Genomic DNA, 27,708 nt, shown 5'->3' with positions numbered 1-27,708 from the left:
TTGGCAGGCCCCAGCAAGCCAGGAAGGAGGCTGGCAGAGCTCCCTGCAGCAGACCAGACCATCCAGCACAGCTTTTGCAAGGTAGGCTGTGAATTCCTTTTTGTGGTTACCCCCATATATAGGGATCTGCTTGCCATAGGGCTTTGATATGGGTGGTGGGGCAAGACTGAGAAGTCTCTGAATATTTAATTTAAAACAGACTGAAAAATGTGCTGGCTTTAAAAACAAAAACTATCTAAGGCCTATAAGTGGTTTGTTTCATGTCAGAAAATTACAAAAACCTCTGGAACAAATATTTATTTATTCATTCATTCTTTCATTCATTTATAAATGCACTTATGTTCAAGTTGTTTTGCAACCCAGAAGGTCTGAGTGAGAACTGTGAAGCATGTGTTGTGCTTTTATTTTATTTTATTTTTCTTGTGTGTGAACTGCTCTCCAATAACTTGCAGGGACTTCGGAGTAAATCTGGCCAACATGTGAATGCAGCACCTCCATTCCAGACGAGATGTGTGTTAAAGGGCTTTAAAAGCCTCGTGTGAAAAACCTCCTGGAATCAAACTTTACTGAATTTGTTCAGAATGCTGAGAAAACAAACATAGGCTCACCCTGCATAGTTGAAAGTCTCCTTTGCTAATCTGCAGCGAGGGGCCCATTTTAATAATTAGTGTTTCCAGTGTGTTCTAGGCATTAAAAGTAGCACAAATATATAGTACTCAATGTATATCACTATATACTGTGAAGTGTGCATGTGTGTATTCAGTGAAATGTATTTCCAGGCAGCATACTTATTTTGAAAGATCAGACTTAAATCCTTGGGGGCCTGGGGTGTGTGGAAGACCTGGACTTTGAGGGGCTGGGGGCCCATTTTAAAATCTCATCTTGGCCCATTCCAACCTTGCTATGCCCCTGGCGGTCACTACTCATGGGTTTCTGCACAACACATGCACAGAAGAAATTTCCATGTAGAAAATGTGTCTCTTGTAAATTGACCGTGAATTTTCCATCCATGACTGGGATATTTGAGAGTTAGAGTCAATAATAAAAGAACAGCACACTGCTTGTGACAGGAAGGGGCAAATTACAATGATTTCTTAGTCTGGCAGGGGCTGGTTTTGGCCCTGGCAGAACTTGGCTGTCTGCTCCTGTTGCAAATGCCTCTGTCTAGTGTGGCAAACTAATGTATCCTCCTCCCTCCTGGTGTCAAAGTAAGCACTGGTGTGGTGAATGCACATATACCCCATCATGAGCCAACAGTCATCATAAGACAAAGGCTGGCAGGAATCATTCACTGGTTTATAGACCCCTCCCCCCACCTTCTTCTTCCCCTATTTTGCTAGTGGCTGTTTGGGCAGGTGATCCTCTAGGACAAAGTCATGTTTTTTTTTTAAAAGAGTGAGATGAGACAGAGAAAATGACACTTGGAATCCTCACATAACTCCTGACTGTTGTTCTAAGTCTTTTACAGAGATGGCTCATGTTTTCAGGTTTTGATCAACAACCATTTCTAGATGGTACAGTGTTCCTTTTAACAGGGATTTCCAGATATTGTTGACTACAAGTCCCATCATTCCTGCCTGGACAGGGGCGCAATTTCAGTGCTTGCCCTAGGCGCTATTTTCCCTAGTTACACTTCTCTCTTTCATATTGTGCACTGTCACCTCAAATGCAGTTTGAAGGAGCCAGTTCACACATTCACCTGCCAGTCATCAAGTGCAGAGAAGCCAATATACAACATACATGTGTGAACCCTCCTAAATTGTTCTCTAATTAAGTGTAGGAAAGCATCATTTGGAGTTGATTAGGCTGTGAACCAGCCCTTAAAGACTTTGTGTGTGGACCAGCTGGTAGAGTTTATGTTACAGAGTTCTATTGCCATGGAATGGCCAATTCACTCCATGTCGAAGCTGAACTTCCTATTTGACAGGAGTACAAAACTATTCAGAGATTTATGAGGGGTTTATTCCTGAAGCAGCTGTCAGATTAATCCTGTATATTTGTAGGATGACATTGTTTGAAAGGAAGGTGACCATTCTAGATAACATTTTGAAAGTCTGGAGGACAGGAAACACAACACCAACAAACTATTATTCTAGCCTAAAGGCAAACACCTTTTTGATGCATTTTATGCAAATAGTTTGCAGTTAATTACACTGCTGAAAGCTCATCAATGCTGTGAACGCCTCTTAGCAAAGCTATCCTGAAAGGCAATCACTGTGAAAAAAAGTGTTTACGTAACCAATAGTTTTTTATCCTACTCCACACTGTTTGTTTATCGTAGCTTTACATATTGTTCAAATCCAGGGGTTGTTAGGACCAAATTGATGTCAAATATGGGGAAAAAATACAGCACAATGGCAGGAAACTAACTTAGGTGCTGTCTACTTGGGGCTTTTACGTACAGCAGGTTTTATGGGGAGTTTTTACTGTGAACTCGAAGTTGTCCCAAAAAACCAACACAAATAGTGGATTCTTTTATCCTGGATATAAATCGGGTTACCCTCTAAGACATATTAAAATACCCGAATTCTGTGTGAATTCTCCCTGATAACTCACAGGGACTTTGGGGTAAATCTAGCCAATATATGAATGCACCCCCTCCATTCCAGCTGATGTGAGTTAAAGGGCTTCCAAAGCCCCATGTGAAAAGCTTCCTGTTTAGCTTATCATTGGAAATAAACTGTATTAATGTTGAAAGGAAAGATACAGCACTCTATTCGTACTCAAGTCCATTCTGTGTTTATGTCCTATAGGTGCTGCTCTTGATGTAGGTATCTTTTATTTCTCTTTGTCTTCTCTGCCTGTATTTGGTTTGCCTTGTCTTCCTTGTTCTTCATATCTTTCTTTGGCATCTGTCGTAATGTGTGTGGTTTGCTTACTCTTAAAAATATACTCTGGAATATGACACTTGGGGAAATAGAACCTGCATAAAATATTAATGACAGATTTTAACAGTCTCTCTTTTTAAAAGTGGGTAATAGAAGTAGGGATGAAAAGCCACAGTGTTCATCATCTAAGCACTCCAGTTAAGCCTAGATGCACCATAACCCTCAGGACTAATCTTTCTTGGGGTATAAGTTACCATTTAGACTTAGCATTCTCAAACTTGGTTCTCCAGATTTTGTTGAACTACTTTCATCATCCTCAGCTGGGATGATTGTGGCTTGGGGTTATGGGAGTTGTCATCCACCAACATCTGGGGACCAAAGTGTGAGAACCCCTGTTTAGACACTACAGCAGTAGTGCTTGATTCAGTTTTTATGTGGTTTAATTCCATAGGACTGTTATAGTAAAAAAAAAGCCAGGCACCTTCCTTAGCAGATCCAATTTGACCGATCCTCCCCATTGGATTGTTGACTCCAGTCCTGGTTGGCTCATGATTGCATGGGAAGAGCCCACACCATTGATCCTACTACCCCCATGATGCTGAATCTTTAAATCAGAGGATTCATACTGTTGCCCTCCTACAGATATTGGCCTACAACTCCCATCATGCCTGGCTACTGGACATTGTGACTGCGGGTGATGGGAATCGTAGTCCTACAACAGCTGTAGGGCTTCTTAATCATTCCCTGTCCTCCATTCTGAATCACCTGTCCACAAGTTGCTGTTCTCCATCCCATGGCATTCAAAGTACATGCTTATCCTCATAGACCTACAGTTGGGATCTTATGGGGGAAAGTAGCTGGAAGTGATCTGGAGTGGATACATGGTGAGTGGAGAATGGGTTAAGGTTCTTTTCCTTCTGTCACTTCTCACTTCAAATAACTCCCTCCCAAAGTGGCTTTTCTCCCTCCTAAAAGGGCATTGGGAAATAATTACACTTAAAATACATTTGCACATAACATGACTAGTTTACACACAGACCTTTGGTAGGCACCTGGGGATCATGGCTGACATCCAGACTAAATTACACTTGAGCAGTACTATTAAGCAACTTAGTCTGAAGCCCAGCCCACTGATTTCAGTAAGCCCCTACACAGGAAACATAGGGAGCTGCCTTGTACCAAGTAAGACTATTGGTCCATCTAGTTGAGTATTGTCCACCAGGCTTCCCCAACCTGCGGCCTGCCAGATGTTGCTGAACTACAACTCCCAGCATCCCTAGCTACAATTTATTGTAGCCGGGTATGCTGGGAGTTGTAGTTCAGCAACATCTGGAGGGCCGTAGGTTGTGGAAGCCTGGTCTACACTGACTGGCAGCTTCTCTACAAGGTAACAGGCAGGATTCTTTCCCAGCCCTACATAAAGATGCAGGGACTGAACCTGAGACCTTCTGCATGCAAAGCAGAAGCTCTACACCTGAGCTATGGCCTAACTTCACATTCCAGTGCAGTTTCCAGTGCCACAGAAATTTGGTTCCTAATTTTGGATGCACAGAATTATCTGGGAGATCCCCCACCCTTTGATTTCATCCATTTCTCACTTCTAAAATGTTTCTCAAAGTCCTTTCACCTTAAAATATCATTCGTATATTTCAAAATGCTTCTTAGAGTTTAGGATTAGTTTTGCTAGAGGTGGAAAATACGTTAGGATTAAAAATAAATGATTTGAGGAAATGCAACATTCTGCTAGCAAAATAATATTTTATTCCTCTTGGATATCATTATAAAACTGGAAGGACACACACCAGAGAGCAAAGCTTTGCCAAACATTTTCTTGAAGCTCTAGTATGCAAAGTGTATATGTTTTTACTTTTTCCTCATGTTTTTTAATTTTTCTCTCCTACAATGTTACTCTATTTTTTCCAGTCGGAAAGCCACACACCTGTCAGAGGGGTTTTTTTGAAAAATATATATAATTCATTAAGAAACTTAAAGTTGATAATTATTTAAGTCTGTGACCTTTTGCTTTCTTTTTTTGACAGGGAAAGTCTCTAATGTATATCATTGGGATATTTGGTGTGAAGTGAAAATGGCCACAGATTTAATTAAAATGTAAGTTATTGTTAGTAAGAAAGGTCATAGTTTTGGAAAAAAAAAAGTAATTTCAGGAGTATATTAGCAGCCACCCTCCAGAGTTATTTGCATGTAAAATATATATTTTGTACTTGACATTTAGAAAGGAAATTGGGACTGTTTATAATGGATGCTTGAACACTTTTGTGTTCTTGTGCTCCTTTTGTTCGCATTTGGTATAATTGGTTAGATGGTATGTACAGCAGTTGTTACATTTCATTCTTTATGCCTGAGTGCCTAACAGAGCTGGAAATTAGTCCACAAAGATTTCTGCAGAGCAAAATGAAAGGCACAGTGCCCAAGATTTCTTACAGAGTTGAAGAGAATAAATATCCACAGGGAATCCGTCACTGGAGGGCTGTTGATTGCACATGACTGATGCATTTCTTGGGTGTTCACATCATTCAAAATGTGACCACCAGTTTCCAAAACTTCCAAAATGACCAAGGGACAAGCCCATTATGGAGCCAATACAGACTAGGCTTTGTGTCATAATAGTTATGTAACCATCTTTTGACATGATGGTACAATGCAGGTGGAGGGCGTTGTATTCTGTCTAGTAAACCTTTATGTTGTGTTGTTGAGAAGTTTGTCTCAGTGGATCCTGTATGTTGGGATATGCAGCAGCTGCATCCTAACTTATTGTGTATAGTTTGCATGTAATCTGCTGTGAAGCCAGAAGGGGCACTGTAGTTCCCTCTGTGTTGGTTGGGCTAGCTAAGAGTTTCTATTCTCCTTCATGTTCCTGTGGGGTTGGGTTTGTGTGTGTGTGTTAATTGTGGGGTTTGTTGGGTTAATTGTTAATTGTTGGGTTTGTGTGTGTGTGTGTTAATTGTGTGTGAATCAGCAAGTTCTGTCCTGATCTCTAAGCATTTCTCTCACAAGTGAAGTTATCTTAAACCTTTTTCTGGTGTTTGTTCTGAAACCATGCAGACAGCTCACATTCTGTAACAGGGTATGGTGCCCAGACGTTTTCAGAGCAACCCAATAAACAGCCCAGAATGACCTTGAAGGGGCCTGGAAAGAGCAGAAGCCTCTGAGAGGAAGCCTACTGAATGCAAGCAAAGCTAGGATTTTTCAAAAGAGGAATGGCTTGTAGCGCTGAACTTAAGCTCTCTGTGGGAAAGCTGAATAGTGGAAATTATCAGCTATGGGAGTTTAAAGTAGAAATGCTTCTAAATAAGGATGACTTGTGGGAGGTTCCTTACACAAACAGACCAGCAGCAAATCCTCAAGAATGGGATAGAAAGGACAGACAGGCACGGGCAACCATTAGTCTACTAGTGGAAGATGACCAGTTGATTTACATAAGGAATCAAGCAACAGCAAAGGGCATGAGGAATGCAAAATTTGCATGAAGGAACTGGTTTGAACAGTAGACTATTCCTTTTGAGGAAGCTGTACAAAATGAGACTTGGAATAGGAACAGAAATACAAGACTACATAAATGCCATGCTGGAAGTGGTGGCACAATTGCATGGAATGGGGGGGGGGGGATAACAGACAGTCACATATCTTCCGCCAGATGATCCTGAAAGTTGGTGGGAAGCACGGACTGCACTCCCGCATGATCCATGCTGCTATATGCAGCACAGGTCTTCATAGGCTGGGATGATACATCTCAGCGTCCACATAGGCCACAATGCACTGCATGATGAGCACAGTGCACGGGCAGGGGGTATTTCCATGAGATGGGTGATCTAGGTGCCTGTCTCTGTGTTGGGGATGTGTGAGCTGGCTTGCTTCAAGCTGGGTTTCACAATCAAGCGGGCCTGGACTGACCTGTCAGAGTTTGAATCAGAGTGGCCCCCAGTTTGAAGAACCGGCTTGCGGACTGGCTTGTAGCAGAATTCCCCAGCCCAAGCTCAAAAGTGAAGGACTGGCACCAGTTGAGAAAAAGCAGATTTATTGCCAGGCAATTAGATCTCGGTGGAAATAGATTCCAAAGCTCAAGATACCAGATTACATCGTGCTTCCAGCTTTATATACAACTCAATTACATTCAGTAGATATAATCCTCATTGGTCAGTATCATTTAATCGTCATATTACAAATATTATAATCATTGCTAATTAGACAACATTCCTCTATTACAATCGAGCCTTTTCTACTACCTATTGATAAGCAAGCTATCTTTACTCTTGTCCAGCTGTGCCCTTGAAAATGTTAGTTTGCAGGCTTGGCTATCAGGAGATACAAGAAGAGGGGCCTCTTTTCACATTCCAGCCAGGCTAGCAAGATTGATGACCTTAGCAAGCTACAATTAACAACTTGTAGACTCTTTAACCATTTCTTGACCAGCGCAAGCCTGAGTTCTGCCTCAGGCTCAGGTATACTTGTAAAGGGCAGTCTTTGAGGACTCCTTTTATACCACCACCCCTTGACTCCAGTAGAGTATTCCAATGGTCCCTGGGGAAAACTTGCTCTGAATATCATGTGGCCTTTTGATAGCCAGTCTACAAAACAAATATTAGTTATAGTGATGGTGGATTACTATCCCAGATGGTCAAAAATTTCATTTGCTACCAACATGACTACAAATAAGGTGATCTAGTCCATGGCTGCAGGTTTTTTGTTTGTTGTTTTTGCAAGGGAAGGTCTTCTTAAAGATTTAGAGACTGACAATAGTACTCAGCTTACCTCGTTTGAAATGGTGCAATACTTACATAACCATGGGATAAAACACAAGACTCTTTCCTTATACCATCCTCCAGGGAATGGCTTAGTGGAAAGAATGAACTGACTAGTGAAAGAAAGTTTACAACTAGCTAAATCACCTTTTGAACTGCTGAGAATATGCAGAGCTACCACCAAATTTACCCAATAGCACCAACTGATAGGGCTTTCCATGCCATCTCACTCTTAGGATGCAAAGATTTGTGGATCTGAAACGGTGTGTGGAACAGCAAACATTTCAGGTGGGAGACTTTGTTCTAGTATGGCTGCCTTATAATGTGAGAAAGGGATGTTCCTGATATTCTGGACCAAAACAAACAACCTAAATCTGAGGAAATTCTGTCCTATCGGATGATGGAAAGAAATAGAACAGGTTGAGACTTTCCAGCATGCATACTATAAGGGAAGGGAGTCTGAACCCCAGAGAGGAACTGGAGAGGAATTTGATCTTGCCTCCACTTTTGATTTGACAGAGGAGGCTGATAAAGAGATGGAAAAAACCTCACTAACAGCTCCTGTGCTAGAGAACCCAAGAATTAGGAGAACTGTACGTGATAGGAGACCACCTAAAAGACTTCAAGACTTTGTCACTGAATTTTAAATTAATTTAAAAAATAAATTGTTATCAAGGGCCGAGATGTGTTGTATTCTGTCTGGTAATCTTTTATGTTATTTGTTGAGATGTTTGTCACATTGGGGATCCTGTAGAGATTGGGGGTGGGGGGTAGAGTCAGAAAGGGAAAGGGGGGGAAAGGAGAAAATTGAGTGGTTTCTTAATAAACCTTTAGTTAAATCTACATCAGATTTATTTGTGTCTATGAGGTAAGCAGCTATAAAACAGAGGGTTGCCTTCCAGCTTTTGTGGGACTATAACTCCCATCATCCCAAGCCACAGTGGCCAGTAGTCAGGCATGCTGGTAGTTGTAGTCCAACCTCTGGAGGAGGGCTGAAGCTCTGAAGCCCGGTTCTAAGCAAAGAACTTTTTATATTCCTGTACTGCACCTCAGTGGACTGAAAGTGGAGGATTGCTTTGTTTATTATATACATGCACTTGGATATTGCCTTGTTCTTTTTGTTTAGAGAGGGGGGAAGTTTATTATTGCAGCAAGTTATATTTTAGACCTTGTACATGTTCATTTAAACAAAATGAAGCCAAACTTGCAATTATCATCCATACTAGGGACTCTCTGCTTTTTATGTGTTTCATATAAACACTGAATTAAGTCTTGAGCATCTACTGTGATTTAACATCCTATTCCAAAGCTACCTGGAGGAACTTTCCTATTAAGAGAAAGAGAACCTAAAATTGGATTTTGCCTATCTCCATGCTCTTCCCATGAGGGATTGCTTAGCTGCTGCAGATGTTACAGAATGTTCATGAGCTTTGGGTTGGATCCAAATATACCTAGTAGGAGTAGGAAGGCAATCCTGCTTGTGCAAGACACAAACAATTTCTGTTGGTTCTAGCGTCCAATAGCAGCCCCACCCCAATCCCACACTATGCCAGAAGATCTCCCAACCCTCAAGAATAAATTTGTAGAATGCTGCAGTGGGGATATGGTGTGGGGTTTTTCTTCTTCTAGGTTTTGCCAGTTCAGATGCATCCAAAAACTGATATTTTGGAGACTGGGACTGGTGAAGCCCAGCATAAATGGGTGGAGCCCAATGATAAAGGGGCAGAACCTAAAAACAGCTCCCAGATGGCCTGAGATTAACCTTTGTTGCCTCTTTGTCCCAGAAAAGACCAAAAAGCTGTAGAAACAGAATCTTCTTTGGCAAACTAAGAAATGTAATAAATACATAAAACTGGCAAGCATGGTCATCTCTGAATCCATCCCATTTCAGGATCTCCTGATCTTTACACTTCTCTGGGTCCACCTCGTCTAATTATACCAGTTGTAGGAGAGCAATGGCAGGAAAGGGGGACACACCTTCATCTCCTGCTTCTGGGCTTCTCAGAGGCATCTGGTGGACCTGGGCCTGATCTAGCCTGGCTCTTTCTAAGTTCTCATGTAATTGCTAAGGGTAAGGGCAATACAAATTCAAAAGTCAGCCTGGATTGCTAAACATCAGTGCAACTAACTGGAGGTGGAAAGTGAAAAGGTGTTTGGCTGTGACAAAAACCTTATAGAGACTGAAGTAGAGGAATGGTGTGCAGCAGTGGTGAGATAGTGGGGCTGAAGGTTTGGTAGGCCCAGTAGACTAGAGGGAAATGGGTGAAAGTGTTCAAACCTTGTTTATCTCATGAGGGATTTGACTACTGGACTTTTGCTGCTGTTATGGCTTCTTTTGGCTTTATCGTGATTGATTTTGCTCTGTTCAGTTGCTTTTAACTTTTTGTGTTACTGAGGTGGAGCAGTGGATAACTGATTTGCTGATCTTGGCAGCACGGGAAAGCATCATTAATTTTAAGAGAGGAAGTGATGCTGTATTCCTTAGAGCTCTATGTGTTGTGATGGTTAACTTTTGTGGAAATCAGCACTGTCTGACACTTCAATTAGACCTTTTTAAATATTGTTGGTTTTTGTGATGGTATTCAGGTGGGGGTGGTAAGAGAGGTAGAAAAGTCTTTACCGCGGGGGGGTTAAGTGGCAGTTCCCGCAGTTGTGCCAGCTGGGTAAGGACCTTTCTACCTATCTCACTGCCTCTGCCCCTTTCTCCCTGAACTGGCTTGCCTAAACCAGTTCACCCGAACCGGACTTGGTCTGGTTCGATCGTAGACCAAACTGCCCCCAGTTCAGTTCATGATCGAGCCGCTGAACCCGAGCTGGTTCAAGGCGAATGGTTTGTGTACACCACTATTACAGGGAAAGTGAGTATATATAGAAGAAGCTCAATTTCACATTGTGGCTCAAAACTAGCCATCTTGATTGGCTAGAAGGATTGTAGCTGAAATGTATCCCAGCAAAGTTAAACATTTGTTTCTATTAATAGAAGAAAAACTTGTTTTCCCTCTCATCAGGTTCCATATTCTGAAACAAACTAAATTAATTAAATGAATAGCAATATAAAGAAAAGAGGGGAAGAACTATTTAAAATTATAACCTTGTTTGCATCTGTAAAAATATTGAACAAAATTAAAACACTGCTGGCATACATATACTCGGTGCACTACGAGTAGGTTGACTCCTGACTTCTGGTAACCAAGCTCAAAACACCACACCATAAATAGAATGTATTTAGCAGGTTATGTGGCAACCTCTGACATGGACATATTCTTCTATGAGTTTTGGCAGCAGCACACAACTGTCACCACCCACTGGGAGGTCTCTGGTGCCGGCACCACTAAAATGAGTGGGAGTTTGGCAACAGTAGAGGTGGACTCAAGCTCAGTTTCCACAGCTTTCAATTGCACAGAATTTCCCAGTGGGTTTTGTCCAATGACTTATAATAGCATGAATGTACCTGTGAAAATCATCTTGCTGTGGAGCTTATTTGTGAACAGCAGGAAGAGAGACATCCTGTAAATCTAACAGCATTCCATTTGTGCTGTTTAATACTATAGTGACATATCAAGAGAAGCAAATTGCCTAGTGAGGAAAGATTACTCATGGCCTAGGATATGGATTGCTAGGCGTATGTTCCCATTTAGACTTCAAGTACATTGAACTTAGTAATTGTTTGAGGTATTGGCATTTACTCTTTTGAGGGGAACTGGCTACCTTCCTTGTTCATTATGCAAAATGTTATAGTTGGAATAGGTTTAAAACATAGTAAAAAAAAAAAAAAGCTGACAAAATTGCTGGCAATGGAGATTTTGATTCCTAGTCACAAATATTCCTCCTAATAAAGTACCTCGAAGCTCTGCCTTTGGCTTTAATGATAGTGGATTGGGAGCACTGGTAATGGGTAGGTAAATATATACATATTGTATGTTTACACATACATGCATTACTGGAGGAAAACTATCCTAGAGATTACTATAGCAGTATGGTCATATCCTGCTATATTGATGGGTCAAAGGCTAGACCTTCTACACCAGGTGTAGGGGCTTGGACAAATCCATGGAGGACAGGGTCTATCAATGGCTACTAGTTGGTGGCCATAGGCCACCTCTAGCCTCAGAGGCAAGATGCCTCCAAATACCAGTTGCAGGGGAGAGAGGGCATGCCCTCATCCACCTCTTGCCTGTGGTCTTCGCAGAGGCATCTGGTGGGTGTTAATGGAACTGCCCCAGGATGATTGGTGAACACCCCAAAAATTGTGTTCCATCTTTGTGTGGGGAAGCTCAGAGTGGATGCAAAGTGTTGGTTACAGGTAAATGACAGACTGAGAAAGAGATGTTCAAAACCAGCAAAGGTTTTATTTGAGGGTAAGGGGTACAATGGAATAAAAGAGTCACTAAAAGCAATGTTAAAGTAGCTTCTGGGCTGACCAGAGAAAGGAGGCTCAGAGAAACAGGCTCTTGGATTTAAAAGAGAAGAGACAGGGATAGAGGGAGCCCGGATTGGAATATAACAGTTATCATACAACCTCTGTTCTTCCTTCAGTAGCAGGTGGACTCTTGTGGCTCAGGAGCGTCTGAAGGACTTCTTTCCTCAGGGGTGGACTGAGGAGCAGCACGTAGCGAAGAATCAAGGCAGGAATAGATCCAAAGGGCATCTGCTCTCGTAAAGCCTGCTCCAGTGTAGATAGGGTCTGGCAAGGGAACTGATCTAGGGCCTGGAAGCAAGGGTGGCCTGCAGAGCAAAACACAGCTAAGTGGTATAGCAAGTATTCACTGCAGTGTCCAAAAAAATGGGTGACTCCACATAGTGGTAACCAAGTGGGTAGTACTGGAGACCAAGGGGAACACACTGGCTCAAGATTCCAGGGGCAGAAAAAGCCCAAACCGTGTCCTGAGGGGACATTCCAATTGACCTTCTTTCTTGCCTAGGGTAGTTCCAGGGAATCTCAAAAGATCCCATTGTTTTGTCTGCTGTGCTGCACTACAACACAATGTGTGAATAGGATAATGCAAATGGAGTGGTTGAACATGCAAACATGGGAACTCTTTTCAGTTGGAAACACCTAATAAACTAATCAGTATTTTTATGGGTACATCTCTGAGCTCCTATCGCCCACTCTAGCCTTCTTTTGATAAGGAGGGAATGTGCATTCATGGAACCCTATCTGACTTCCCTGCTTAGATAATTGGTTTTTAGCTTGTTTGAGGAACTTATGGCGGAGAGGTAAACCAAAGGAGAGTCAATCATGCAAAGAGACCTTGAACGGAGAGTTAACAGTTGTGAGTTAACTTTGGTAGTCTACTCAGGTATCCAGGCATGCGGAAGGCGTGAGGCAAGCTCCCTTTCAATTTGGCTCATTTGATTGATTGATTGATTAAGTGCTGTCAAATCAGTGTCGACTCTTAGTGACCACATAGATTCTCTGCAGGATGATCTGTCTTCAACTTGGCCTTTAAGGTCTCTCAGTGGTACATTCATTGCTGTCGTAATTGAGTCCATCCACCTTGCTACTGGTTGTCCTCTTCTTTTATTTCTTTCAAATTTTCCTAGCATTATGGACTTCTCAAGGGAGCTGGGTCATCGCATAATGTGTCCAAAGTATGATAATTTGAGCCTGGTCATTTGTGCCTCGAGTGAGAATTCTGGATTGATTTGTTCGATCCATTTGTTTGTTTTCATGGTATCCTCAAAAGTCTTCTCCAGCACCAAAGTTCAAAAGCGTCAATACTTTTTCTTTCCTGCTTCTTCAGAGCCCAGCTTTCGCATCCATATAGTGTCACAGGGAAAACCATTGTCCAAACGATTCTAATCATTGTAGGTATAGACACGTCACAGCATCTAAATATTCTTTCCAAGGCCTTCATTGCAACCCTACCAAGTGCTAGTCTGTGGCATATTTCTTAACTGCTAGATCCTTTACTGTTGATGGCCAATCCTAAAAGGCAGAAGCTATCCGCCACTTCAATGTCTTCACTATCAGTTCTGAGGCTGGTTGCTGTACCCATTGTCAATAGTTTAGTCTTCTTTACATTTAGCCATAGTCCCATTTTTTACTGTGCTCCTTCACTTTCATTACTAGAGATTGCAGATCATCCACATTCTCAGTTATCAGAGTGGTGCCTTCAGCATAGCACAGGTTATTGATGTTTCTTCCTCCAACTAAAACCACACTAATCTTCTTCCACTAAATCTAGGAGTAACTGTCCCACTGCCTATTGAGTGACTGTTCTCCGATATGCCAACAAACAGAAAACTCACGATGCTGTGAGGCTCCTGAGCATGTCAAAAGTAAGACCCATGTACCTGCAGTCTCAAACATAGGCAGGAAGGCTTCTGGGAGCTGGCAGAAAAGCAGTGATAGCAACATGGGCCACTCTGTGTGAAACAGGATGCTCAGCTAGACAGGCCTTGGGCCTGATCCAGCAGGGCTGTTCTTATGTTAGGTATGTGCAGAAGTTAAATCTGAGTGATTTGTGATAGGTTGGAAAAGGTTCTAACTCCCTTTAGTTTAATAGTATTGTATGTAAGTATGTCATGGCTGGCCGTGTGTTAATCTCTTCTTTCACAGCCTCAGTATTCCTCACCTGTAAAATAGGAGTATTAATTGATTACCTTTGGCCATATCTTTGTACATTTATTTATTTACTTACTTGATTGATTGATTGATTGATTGATATACCGCCCTTCCAAAAATGGCTCAGGGTGGTTAGTGATGAACTTGTGATGAACAGTTTTAGAACAAGCAAGGAAACACAGCAAGGAAGGAAATCAATCAGTTACCAGGAAAACAAAAGGGAAAGGAGAAGATAAGTTTGATAGGGCTGATAATTTTGTAGAGTTTGATTTCTGGCTGATTTCTAGTTTGATTTCTAGTTTTAGATCGAGTTAAACCAATAATATTGCTAGAAGCTAAGATTACTAAACAAAGACTGACATATTTTGGTCATGTCACACAAGCTGATTCACTCGAAAAGACAATTATGCTGGGAATGATCAGTGGAAGAAGGAGACGGGGACAGCCTTGTATTTGCTGGCTGGATATTATTAAAAAATGACACTGGAATGACCATGGCAGAATTAAAGGAAGCTGTATGAGATAGGACGGCATAGAGTGCATTGATCCATAGAGTGACCGAGAGTCAGACACAACTGAACAGAGAGAGAGAGAAGAAGTGTTTGTGTTTTTGTCAGAGGAGCCTGAGTGGGGGACACGTTCCAGGTGGAATGACAGGTTGGCAGGGGGCATGCTTTGACAGCTACTTGTCAGCAGTCGCCAAGACATGCAGAGAAGTTGCCAAGGTACATATCCCTGTGGCTTTCCGGCATAGAACAACCTGGCTTAATATAGAACCCCAATGGCCTCTTATGAGAGAACTGTCCATGAGATAACAGGGTTTGGGTTTGGTCCCCCCCCCCGCCTGGGTCATCATTAGAGATTTTACCTGACACCTCGGTCCCCAAAGATGTTTCCTCTCATGAGTTATGAGAGGGTTTCCACATAGCCTGGCACTCTCTTGAGCGAGCGTGGTCTGCCCCAGGTCAGCCTCCATCTTCACTGCATATGAGGAATTGCACCTTTCACTGGAGCAATGCTGATCCTGCTGCCCAGATCTGCTCATGAGTAAGCCTAGGGAGTGCAAACATCCCCAGAGGGAAAGAAGCTGGACTCCCTTTCCCCAACCTTTTTGTTAAAGAGGGAGAAAGAAATTGGCTGCTCAAGAATTGCTGGTTTGTGCTGCCTTTTAAACCTGACCACAAGCGCGTGCGCGCACATACATACATGTATCATATGTTCCCATCTCAGCACTGTGATGGGTGCCATGCCTATGTTGCCACCTGGAGTGTTTGTGCTTATAGACATACATTATTGACCTTTATTCTCAGGGATTGAAGCCCTTTAATGTCTTCCCTGTCATCCCGTCCCCATCCTGCTTGCCAGAAAGGGGGAGCAAGGGACAGAGTGGGAAGGGGGAATACCCCTGTGTGACTTAGTTGCTTGAGATGGGACAAGCTTGGGATGGGACATGGCGGCTTCCCTGGATAGGTGACAGGAGGGGCGGAGCTGGCCCCTTCCAGCCAATACTGCAAATCAGATTGTCAGGCTAATGGGGAGCATGACCACACTACTTTTAATCTCTCTCTCTCGGAGTTAGTAGGGTTGCTTTTACTCTCTCTCCCATTCATTTCTCTCCCAAAAGTAGCATTTCTTGCTCTTCTCCTGTCCTACAGCAAAAGGATCTATAATTTAGGGAGGTTGATGCTAAAATCCCTTATTCTGTCAATGTGAATTTTTGTACCAGCTGCCATTTTGCAACTGGCTCTGCCTCCCCAAGCTGCTATTTCATGTATGTAACTCCCAGGACTCTGGCAGACACACCCATGCAAAGTTGTTCCCAGAAGATTTGCCCACCCCTAACCTAGAGACCCCTGCCCATGACTCATCCTGACACACACCTGGAATCTCTTGCTACTTGGGGAACTGAAGAGCACATAGCAAGCATTTATGCGACACTCGCCTGCTCCTCCTGTACAGAAACCTTGAATTCACCTTTACTCAAAGGGGAGGAAAATGCTTGAAGCCATTACTATGGAAAGAGTACTGATTAACTGATTAACATCCTGGTTTAGAAGCTTAGAATTTCTGGGGGCGAGATGTGAATTTTCCATTATAGAGCAATTGCTGTTGGGAAGAAAAGCTGTTTATTAACTGTGCTTTTATCCTCTCTAGAGATTTGCTTGACATAAGATAATGGGATTTGCTCCCTTTTTATTGTTTAAAACTATAATCATATCAAGAAAGGTAAGCATTTACTGTACCATTACATGAAGGTAAGGAGCGGTGACTTGAGCAGATCCACATGTCCTATAAACTATTTTATCATTTCAATTAGCATTGGCAAATGTCCTGCTTTATATTACAGTCATAAATGTGGTTTTACAGTCCTTCTAGGTGTGTTTATATCCTAATTAATTTGAGTAATTGAGATTAGTAACAGAACAAGGTTGTGCAGGGAAGAACAATTACAAAAAGCAATTTCTCAAGCCCGAGAAATGCCTTGAATGCAGACTCAATACGGGTACCACCGAGTCAAAAGGCTCTGGGAACATCCACTGAAAACACACACAACACTCATAATAAATTTATAATTCCCAAATATTGATTTGGAGGGTTGATTTACTTTTCTTTTTGTCCTTTGGAAAACAAACAAACAAACCTCTTCGAAGTCACTGATCTGATTTCCTGTATGACATGAATATGCCACATCAATAAGTTATGTCACCTCGGTGAATTATGCCCCATCTGCAAAAGCACAACCTGGCAAATGGATCTGTTGACCAGATGGCAAATATTCTCCTTGAACCAGCCTGTGGAACATTGAACGTGCAAGATGTCATGTCTTACCTAGGGATGATGTGTCAAATAGTCTCAGAACTATTTCATCAATTAATTGTCGTAATTTTTCTTTGAATTCAACTGGGTCATGGATCTTCATTTTATCTATCTATCTATCTATCCATCCATCCGCCAGGGATCAGAAGCAGCTGTAAGAAGCAAATGTGCACACGCAGCTTCAAAGGCTTTTGTGTGTGTGTGTGTATTTATTTGTCAAGGGAAAGAGTTCCTATATGTAAAAACAAGTAATCAAAATACAGAAAATATTCTAAAATTGCAATAAACTAAACTATTTAATTTGAGAAGTCTTAAATTGTTAATACATAAAAATAACTGGCAATAACTTTTTAATAATAGCTAGTGGGCAGCATCCAGACAAACATTGCCTTCATGTTAGAACATTTCACATGCCCAGTGATTTTTACCAATCCCTCCTTTCCTCTGCTGCCCCAATACCCCCTGGAAAATGTTGGATTAAAATCTAGAGTTCCTTCAGAACATTGTTTGGTCCTTCTTGTGGTGGCTACAAAAAGGAACAAACCATGGTCCAAAGGAACACTAAATTTTGATCTTGAAACAAGGAACAGGCAACAAGCCTAGCAATGGGGAACCCTCAGAACATATTGGGGGAAGCATAGGGAATGGGAAGATTAGCAAGATAGTTGCATGTACACAACATTTGGAGGCCCAGGTGTTAAGACACAACTCAGGGGCTTTTGTTTTGGCTGGTGTGTACACTGTGTTCATTTCTGTTTCAGACAGACCTGGCCACAGTCAATCAATGCCCCCATTAAATTTTGACTGGATTACTTTAGCACATTCCATAAGGGATTGCCATTTTGGAAACTGCAGTTGGTGCAGCCTGCAGCTGCAAGGGTCCTGGAAGATGCTATGTCCCTGGACCTAGGGCCCTTCTTGGAACAGTTAGTTTCCCTCAGGTATTCAAATCGCCAGCAGGGTCCTCATACAATTTCCAGCTCTTGCTTTCTGAGAATAACCAGAAAAGTACTAATGAAAAAGGGTGGCTTATTCATGGAAAGCAGGAAATGGGTGTCAGGTGGTGCTTGGATAATTGCATGAGATTCCCACTGGCCGTCTGAACAGCCCCTTAGATCCTGCAGGAAAAGGAGACTTGCAGGCGTATATGGATGGTAAGAAAGCTCTCATTTCCAGTTTGCATGCAGGCTCTTCAAGTCATGCAGGGGAGGGTTGCCATCTGGAAGGACTCTTTCTTATGCACAGTGCAGTCCTTTAGATATTATGCTATATTAGCTCTCTTCTGCTTTGCTCTGTTACAACCCTGGTTTTGTACACTAGCATGCAGGCAGGAGGGTGTTTTGCATATATTGCATTAGTAGGTTTGATTATTTGAGATTTATGTTCAGTTGGAAAAGGAAGAGTGATTGATCTTAACATATTGGTAAGCCCTGGCTTCAGGCTAGGAATACAAACAGTATTTCTCAAGTCGGGCATTATTACTTCTCATTTGTTGCTCATTGATTAGCTGTCAGTGATAAGATCTTGGTTTTCAGAGTGTGGCAGCTGGTGGTGGGCATTGTAATTTATTTATTTAATTGTTAGGGCCTAGCCAATAGAACCTGCAAAAGACAGCAGCCCCAGAAACAGAAAAGAAGCACAGGGGTAACTTGCGTTCGGGATGTTAATGGTTTGACAGAATAGGAACAGTGCTGGATTAAAGGACATGGGCACCTACTTAGGAAACTTCCTTTCAGCCTACTCAAAGGCATGCAGCAGTCCTGACTCTTTGGTTCGACAATAGATCCCTTGATTCATTGTAAGCTGCTTTTGAAACCACCCCCAAAGAAGTGGCTGTTTCTGGGAGGGGGAAAAGTTGAAAGCTCCACTTATAGAATAGTGTTCATTACATGATTGGTTGGGTTTTGGCCATACATATACAGAAGAATGTATGTAGGCTCCTGTTCACATGATCTTGACTCTCAGTTTTTCATGGGTACTCTCACGTATATGGGAACCAGCTGCAGTTTCAGCCTTATTCGTACTTTGCTCAGTGTGGAGACACTGAACTAGTGGAGGGGAAGGGAAATTGTGCTGGTCCCACCCTAACCTCTGCACATTCAGTCGAAGCTCAGAATAGGGCTCTATGTGCATACAACTGAGTATCTCTGCTCTTGGCATGAACTGGGTTCTTAGAGCACATGTACAAAGCAATGCATGTTCAGTTCCACACATGCAGAACTGTTTTCTTACCTTTTTCAAGATGTGTAGAATTCAGAGGGAGATGCCAGCAGGCACATGGAGCTTGTTGGTGACCGGTCGGTATAATCCCTCCCCCACCCACACAGAGCAGGAGAACCGTGGTCTTTGGGCAGTGGGAATTCCATATGCAGACAGGGAAGAGGAGCATGTGATGGTTACGGTCAGTTGGAATGCAGCAGTGTGGAGGGGGTAAGTGAGCGGCAGGGAGGGGGCGAGTGAGCGAGTGAGTGGCAGGGAGGGGGCAGCTGGGAGTGGGTGGCTGACAATGAGCAATAAAGCAGGGGCTGTGGCGAGTGGCAAGGAGAGCAACAAATGCTCTGCGCACAGATGCTCTGGGCAGGTTCAGCTAGTGTGTGTATGTGTATATGTAGGATAGTGGGCAGGGGTCTGGAAAGAGAGGGGTTGTGAGGGAGGAAAGAGCCCATTCAAAAGAAGGAGGCTGCCACTGTGCAAATTAGATGAGGAAACACGATCTGTTAACTCAGGTAGGGAGAGAGAGGAGGAGGAGGGGAAGAAAGGCAGAGGGGAGAGAGAAAAAGAAGGGAGGAAAAGAGAGAAAGAAGGAAGGGTGAGGAGAACGAGTGGCCATGGTGGCAGCAAGGAAGGGCCCAGTCAACCATTGCCATTGCTTGGAGCTACACAGGCCATTGGCAGAGGGCGGCAGGCAGGTGAGGGATGGGCCCAAGCCTGTCAGCATCCTGAGGGGAACGAGCAGCCATGGTGACAGTTGCAGTGAGGAAGGGCCCGGTCAACTGCTTCTGCTTCTCCTGTGGGGAGGAGCAGGAGCAGGGCTCAAGTGAGGGTGGGGAGGACTCTGGGGTTAGGGGGCTGCGGCTTGGCCAATCGGCACTTGCAACATTGCAGCTGAGACCTAGAGTGGTGAGGGTGATGGAGCAATGGGATGGAGGAGCAACCAAGGGGTGAGGGGATTAGGGAGTTGGAAGCAATGGGATGGAGGAGGAGCAGAAACGCAACTCAGATGAAGGGGCTGTGGCGGGGAGCAATCAAGTGCTAATGCACAGATGCTCTGTGTGGGTTAAGCTAGTGGAGCAATAATACCAACAAGAATTGGTTCAGCGGAACACATCACCTCATCGTCTCCCTTTTTGGGGAGGACTTTCATGATCCTACAGATGATGTTTGTAGGGCTGTCAGCTATCTCTTAATTGCTGAATAGGACTTGCGTTGTACATGTGTTCAAACATCTGTATTTGTGTACATGTTTTGTGTGGCTGTGTGTGCATTCATTTTTAAAAAGAATGTGGATACAAGCCCCTTGAAATGTAGGATGTGTGTAGGAAGTGTACTGCTGTATGTACATTCAACAAAACAGGAGAATAACTATGTGAATATAGACCTGTATACACTATGCATGGACATTATTGTGTTGAACATAATAGCCCCATTTGCACGTAATGCCAAACCAGCATTGAATGGGGCAGAGGTTGGAATTAGTGTATGTCCAAATGCGTGAAACCTCCGTTTTAAGGCAAAAGCAACCTGTGGTTTCCCTCGCCAAACTCTAATCTGAACCTTTGCTTATAGTGGGTTTTGCTGCTCCAACCTGAGGTTTGAAGGCAGCAGCATTACATCCAAATGCAGACACTGCCGTACCTGGGGTTTCTTGGAGGCCTTCAGGAGAGCCTTAAAGACCCATCTTTTTAGCCTTACTTTTAATGGTATATACTTCTTTAATTTTAATCTGGTTTAAACATTTTTTTGATTTTGTTTTATTTTGTGTTTGATTTTAATGTAAACTGAGCCACTTTCGGAATATACATTTTATATATGCTTTAGTATATACATTGAATAAATACATACATACATAAGTGCCTGAGAAGCTCCACCCCCCGCTTTAAAATTAGATGCGATTTAAAAGAAGGACTTTATAAAACAAAAAGTCAATATGAAACTTATTATCTATATTTAGTTTATCTCATTAGGAGACCAGTTATGTAATTTAATTACAAAACAAATGTGTTCTTAGAAGTATCCATAAGTAGCATTAATGACTTAGCAGGAGCTGTGAAAATCTAATTGATGGTAACTTTTGCTTTATCCAGGGGAGGAAAATGCTACGGTATTTTTATCATCCATCAAGCTGCTTACCATTGTGTTAAGGTTGGGCCGTGTGCAGCCACCATACATCACAGGATAGCTTTGATTCTGAAGTCAGGACCAGGAGGGCCCAACAGTGAACAGGTGTGGAGGAAACAGACCAGAAACCAGGATACAAACTGTTTAGCCAGCACTCTGGAACAGTTTCATTAACAAGGGTCAATGGATGGCATCGTTGGGCAGCTGCCAAAGGCCCAGGGCACTCAGAAGAAGCCAGTGCTGTTCTCTGAACCCACCATAATGAGAAATTCAGGGCTTTGTGTCACTCTGGTCATTTCTTAGCTCTACAGATCGAATTGCTTGAGAGTTAGTCACCTGTAGTTTCTCACCATGCTGCAAGCCAAGCCGTAGCCCAATATTCCTACAAAGCTCAATTTATTAATAAATTGCTTCATGGCAGTTTTTCACAGGGATTACTTTACCTTTCTGGTAAGCATTGGTTGCTGTTTTTTTGTAGGCCTCCAAAGCTTCATCACAGCCCCTCTGCTCATCCCCCCCCTACCCATTAAAGCTCTTCAGTTGGAAGGGACCTTGGAGGTCTTCTAGTTCCTCCCTGCTAAGTGCTGGGAACTGCTACAGCATCCCTGACAGATGGCTGCCCAGCCTCTGTTTGAAAACCTCCAGCAAAGGTTGTCCAGACTGTCCCGCTGTTGAATGACTCTTACTGTTAGGAAGTTCTTCCTAGTGTCTAGCTTAAATCCACTTAATTTAATTTCAACCCATTGGTTCTACCCGTGCCCTCAGGCGCAACAAAGAACAAGTTGCCATTTTCTGCATAAGAGATATTTGAAGAAGGCTATCCTATTCCCCCATCCACACTCCAATGTTCTCCGGGCTAAATATACTAGCCCCAGTTTCAATTAGGATTTGGCTTTCAGACCCCTCACCTTCTTGCTTCCCTTCCTCTGAACCTGTCCCAGTTTATCAATGTCCTTCTTAAAATGCAGTGCCCAGAATAAGACACAGCAACCCATATGTTCCGCATCTGGAGAAAGGCAGAAGAAGGGCTGTGCCTTACAAGGAGGCTGCAGAATAGTTGCAAAGAAGGCTGCTTCTGCTGGAGAAGAGAGCTGGTCTTGTGGTAGCAAGCATGACTTGTCTCCTTAGCTAAGCAGGGTCAACCCTGGTTGCATATGAATGGTAGACTTGATGTGTGAGCACTGTAAGATATTCCATTTAGGAGGTGGAGCCACTCTGGGAAGAGCAGAAGGTTCCAAGTTCCCTCCCTGGCATCTCCAAGATAGGGCTGAGAGAGATTCCTGCTTGCAACCTTGGAGAAGCCACTGCCAGTCTGTGTAGACAATACTGAGCTAGATGGACCTATGGACTGACTCAGTATATGGCAGCTTCCTATGTTCCAAGTATACATAGAGAAGATGGGTTAGAGATGTCAACTTCTCTCTTTTTCTTCCAAAAGTCCTTATGGGTTGAAGTCATTGGCTTCCAGAAATATCAGTTCCTTCCTGTCTTGTCAAACTTTGGGTGCATGTTGAAGAATGAAGATGATGCAAAATAAAATGGTGGCGTCCAGCCAGGGGTCCACTGGCAGGTGGGTGGGCAAAGGGATCAAGTTGCCTAAGGACCCCACAAGGGATGGAATATATTTTTATTTGAAGGATTGTCATATCGTGACAGCATTTGAGGGTGCAGGTGGAAGATCCCAAGACTGTGTTTTGCTCAGAGCCCTGTGTTGCCACAGGAGCATCACAGCTGTTGAATGCATGCAAGTCTCAAGTTAGGCTACTAAAGGCCAGCACAGAGTAACATATGTTATAGCATTAGCCAAAGATGCATGGATGTGTAAGCAGGGATCTTCTAATCAAGTCTGAATGATAATCCATGTGTCAAAGATTGATTGAATGTGCCTTGCCCTTTGGCCATCCAATCCTGTCGAAGGAGTGTGGTTTGTTCTTTGTTTGGATTTCTGGGCTTTCCAGGATGGATGCTGTATGGCAGGCCTGCTCAACTTAGGCCCCCAAGCTGTTTCTGGACTACAACTCCCATAATCCCCAGCCAGCTTTATGGGAGTTGGAGGCCAACATCTGCAGGAGAGCCAAAGTTGAGCAGCCCTGCTCTATGGTCTCTCAAGCACATTTCTGTCATTAGGAAAAGCCACAAATCTTCTCACCTAGCTATCATCTTTCCACATTCATAACTGTCAAGAATTCATTTCCTGTAACACATCTCCATTCTGAACCATTAACCTTCTGGCAAGCTCAGCCTCCAAGTGTAAGTCAACTACATGCCTTGGAAGTAAAAGAGTGCTTTATAAACTAGAGGAAATTGTCTTTGTTTTGAGTGAACACTTACTGGGGTCCGTGGACTAGGGATGTGCATGAACCTGTTCAGAGGCCCTTTTACGGACCTCCGAATAGGTTTGAACACAGGGCCGGTTCGAAGGCCCTGAAGGTGGTGCTTTAAGGGCAGGCGGAGGGTGCACTTACCCCTCCTGCCACTTTCCCCCTGCCGGCGTTATTTTTTTGTAAAAACCTTTGGGGCGGCAGCATACCTCCCTGCCGCCTTGTTGCCCTCCTCTGCCGGAAGTGGCCAGAAGTACCAGGTGCGCGTATGCAGCACGCCCGTCTGATGTGCATGCACACACACGATGGGTGCACGCGTGCCTGATACTTCCGGCCACGTCTGGCCGAGGAGGGCAATGGGGCGGCAGGGAGGTACTCTGCCGCCCAGAAGGTTTTAACAAAAAAATAATGTCTGCAGGGGGAAAGCGGCGGGAGGAGTAAGTGCACCCTCCCCCCATTCTTAAAGCGCCACCCCTGCCGCTTCCGAACCACCTAGCCGCAGTTCCGTGCACATCCCTACCGTGGACATCCTGGCTTACTTCTCTGCACTCCTGTGTCCAGAGCCAGTTGACAGTGGACCTCTGCCAGTCCATTAACTCCAGCAAATGCTTCGCCATGCCAACTGCTGATGCTACAAGCCCAGTTTCTGGTGATCAAAACTATACAGTTTTTGCGTTTGCTATTTGGCAATTATGAAAAGATTGTTTCTTTACCCTAAAAGGAAATGTTGGCATATTGAAGATAAGCCGTTTGGGGAAAGGGGAAGAAAAAAAAAGGTATTCCTAAGGGAACTGTATAAGAGATTTAATCAACACTTATTTTCACAGGATGTAAGAGACATAAGATTCACTCCTCAGCTGAAAACATTGATGTGACAAACGTTACAGAAAAATTAATTAGAAATAAAAAGCCACAATCAGACCTTAAAAAGTTAACAAAAGGATTTTCTGCTATAGAGTGAATGTGGATTTTGGTGAGTTTTTATTATATTGTATTACATCTAATAGGATTTCAGCTAATGGGATTCCTTCTAGGGTCACTGCCAGGCAAAAACAAATTATACAATTTCTTATTTTGTTCCAGCCTATGTTGAGGCAAAAACTATCTTTCAGTCCCAGTATGCTGGGTATCAACACAGAGGTGGCTGACAACGTTCTGTGTTGCTTGGCTGTAAATTGCTAGCTAAAGGCCTATTCCCTTTTCACATACTCTTTTGAACTCTCTTCCCAGATAAAAGGTGATAGTCAAGGCTGTGGCCGAGGGAGGTGAGAGCCCTCAGGTCCTGGCCCCCTTAGGGGAACCTCTAGGCACTTTATCTGCATTTCCAGCTCTCGGTTTTTAAAGGTTTTTTAAAAATTATATGTAAAGATAAAAGGAACAACCCACGCAGGGTTGTGTTTGTTTTTTTAAAAAACCCAAAACCCAATACATACTCAGTAAGAAGCTAACCTTCCAGTTTTTGAGTTAATGAATGCAAAGGCACTGGGTTAACCGACAAGCACAAGTAAAGCAAAATGGCTGACATGCTCTGTGGCCCTCTGGTGATGGAAGGAACATTGCAGGACTGCAAGGAGCCCTCAGTGTTCCTGCAGTGGACTGGGCACAGAGTACAAGGGAGGAAATTTTTTTGCATTTTTCTGCTCCCTCCAAAAGCCCTCTCAACTTGTATAGATATGTTCATATAGGCTGTATGATTCTCAGGAGCAAATTTTTACCTTGGAGGGAGGGAGCAATGTGAAGACCATTCCTTACTCCCCCTCTGCACCCAGTCTGCTGCGCAAAGCCTTCAGCAGAGGAATGCTGAAGGCTCCTTGCACACTCACAGCCCTACTTCCATTGCCAGAGGGCTATGGAGAATGTCATCCAGGACAGGTAAATACTTTTGAACATATTAGGTTGTCTGCATTTAGGTACTCTAGAAGCATCCTGTAAGAGTGAGGGGGCCTCAGCACGGCATCCCTCCATTGGCTGTTGCTGGTGTTCACCTTATGGTTTTTTTTTGTGTTTTTTAGGTTGTAAGTCCTTTTGGGACAGGAGACCATCTTATTTGTTTGTTCTTTACTTCTGTGTGAACCCCTTTGGGAACTTTGTTGAAAATCAGTGTATAAATAGTAGTAGTAGTAGATTTCAGGCTACATGCCTGTCTTGTGCTCTTGGTCCATCTAGGACACTACTGTCTACACCAGGGCTGCTCAACCTAGCCCCCCGCCCCAGCTGTTTTTGAACTACAACTCCCATATTTCCCAGCCACAGTGGTCAATAGCCAGAGATTATGGGAGTTGTAGGCAAACATCTGCAGGGAGGCCGAAGCTGAGCAACCCTGGTCTACACTAACAGCAGCACTTCAGGGTTTCAGACAGGGGTGTTTCCCAGTCCTCCCTGGAGATTGGACTTTCTAAAACCAAATCCAAATGTGATATTTCTGAGCTACAGCCCCAATTTTGGCTTACTAACGGGTCTTGCACATGATCAGTGGGAGATGCTGGCTTCTGTACCCTGCATTCTGGCAAACAAAGAGGGTTCAGAGTTGAGTGTGGTGTATGTGCCTGTGCGCTTTGGCTTCTAGATGTGACCGCCCTTGTCATTATGAACTTGAAGCTGAGGAGTTCTTTCAAGAGTCTCTGACTGCCTCTGGGAATTTTTTCTTCCCTGCCTCTGTTATCATTTCACATCAAAGAGCCTACTGACTGACCTTTATACCGCTCTTTGTATTTTTCCCTGATAAGCTACAGGAAATTTGTTTTACATTGCAATTTAAGCCCCGTCTCCCCCCTGAGTAAAAGAAAAGATTTGTACTGAGTGTGATTAAGTCAAAAGACAATACCTTTCATGTGCATAAGGCATTCTCAGGCACCGCAATATTATTTAACATTTTAATGGACAATGAGTGATGAATACACAATGCATATTCTGCCCTTGATTTCCTGCAGCCTGCAGGCTGCAGCCATTGACTGCCATTTATCAAAACCATGAAATGTATGCTTTCTTTTCTTCTTGTTCGGTAGGAAACAACTGAATCACCGCAGACTTTTTTGCAGTTTGGAACGTTTTACAATATTTCCCCACGGTTTCAACTCCTTAAAAAAAAAAAAGGGCAACAAGATGACATAAGCATATGCTCCTTTGCACTAAAAACTGTTTCTCAACCTCTAAATGCCTTATTGTCTTGAAATGACAAAATTACACTTGCCGAACCTTTCAAAGGAGGGAATCTGAAATTACGGCTATCGCAAATAAATTAATGTGCACTTTTCAACTTTCATACTGTCGGAGCTTTCATTGTATACATAAAAAAGATGCAGTCACATTAGGAAGTTTGCAAATGAATGAGCTCCTTGATGGAGCTGGCAGTCGTATGGGTGGCCGATCCGCCTGCCCAGGACTGCCTTTTGATCGTCTGCGGGGAGAGCGGGCTAAGCCCACTCTCCGCACAGACTCGGAAAAAGCTCTTCTCACCGATCGTAAGAAGAGCTTCATAGTCTCTCATCCAAATGCAAACCAAGACAGACCATGCTTATCAAAGAGGCAATTCATGCTTGCTACCACAAGTCCTGTTCTCCTCCTCAGGGGTGCTGTGTATACTACTTCCATGTACAGAGGAGTGTACATGGAAGCAGTACATAGCAGTGCCACCGTCTATGTCTTCTGGCTCTGTTACGTTGGCACATTTTGTCTGCCACTACCTTTATTGAGACAGCTGACATAGAACCAAGTTACTTTCTGCAGTTTTGAAATGGGATAGTAGTGTTTACTTGCTGCATATTGTTTGTGTCAGTGATCTTTTCCTTAATAATATTTAAAAAGGAAGAAAATGTATCTAACCAAGGTCTCATCTCCAGAAATACATATACTAACATTTGTTTACTGTATGATGAAGTCATGTGCTGCGAGTGTTTAATCAACTAACTCTTGAACAACACCTGTTTAAAATTACAGCATATTACCATATTTATAGATTTTCTCTTTGAATCTGTTAATTCAAACAAAACTAATGGGAAAGTGACATATTTGTTTGGAAATATCGGGCCACATAAAAGCTTGTACCTTTGGAAAGGCTTTGGTAGGTTACAAAACAG

At 43.2% G+C, this 27,708-nt stretch overlaps 1 long non-coding RNA gene across 1 annotated transcript; it reads left to right on the top strand.

The window, feature by feature from the left end:
* On the top strand, positions 1–26,872 carry LOC128328557 (uncharacterized). The gene is made up of 5 exons (XR_008309285.1): positions 1–81; positions 4,868–4,937; positions 21,278–21,416; positions 24,460–24,605; positions 26,638–26,872. It is a non-coding gene; the product is annotated as an uncharacterized LOC128328557 (long non-coding RNA).
* The last annotated feature ends 836 nt before the right edge of the window (positions 26,873–27,708 follow it).

The sequence above is a fragment of the Hemicordylus capensis genome, chromosome 5 (genome assembly GCF_027244095.1).
Source record: "Hemicordylus capensis ecotype Gifberg chromosome 5, rHemCap1.1.pri, whole genome shotgun sequence".
In the NCBI taxonomy this organism is placed as follows: domain Eukaryota; kingdom Metazoa; phylum Chordata; class Lepidosauria; order Squamata; family Cordylidae; genus Hemicordylus; species Hemicordylus capensis.
The sequence above is the reverse complement of the archived record's forward strand: the minus strand, read 5'-3'. Positions and strand labels throughout refer to the sequence as shown.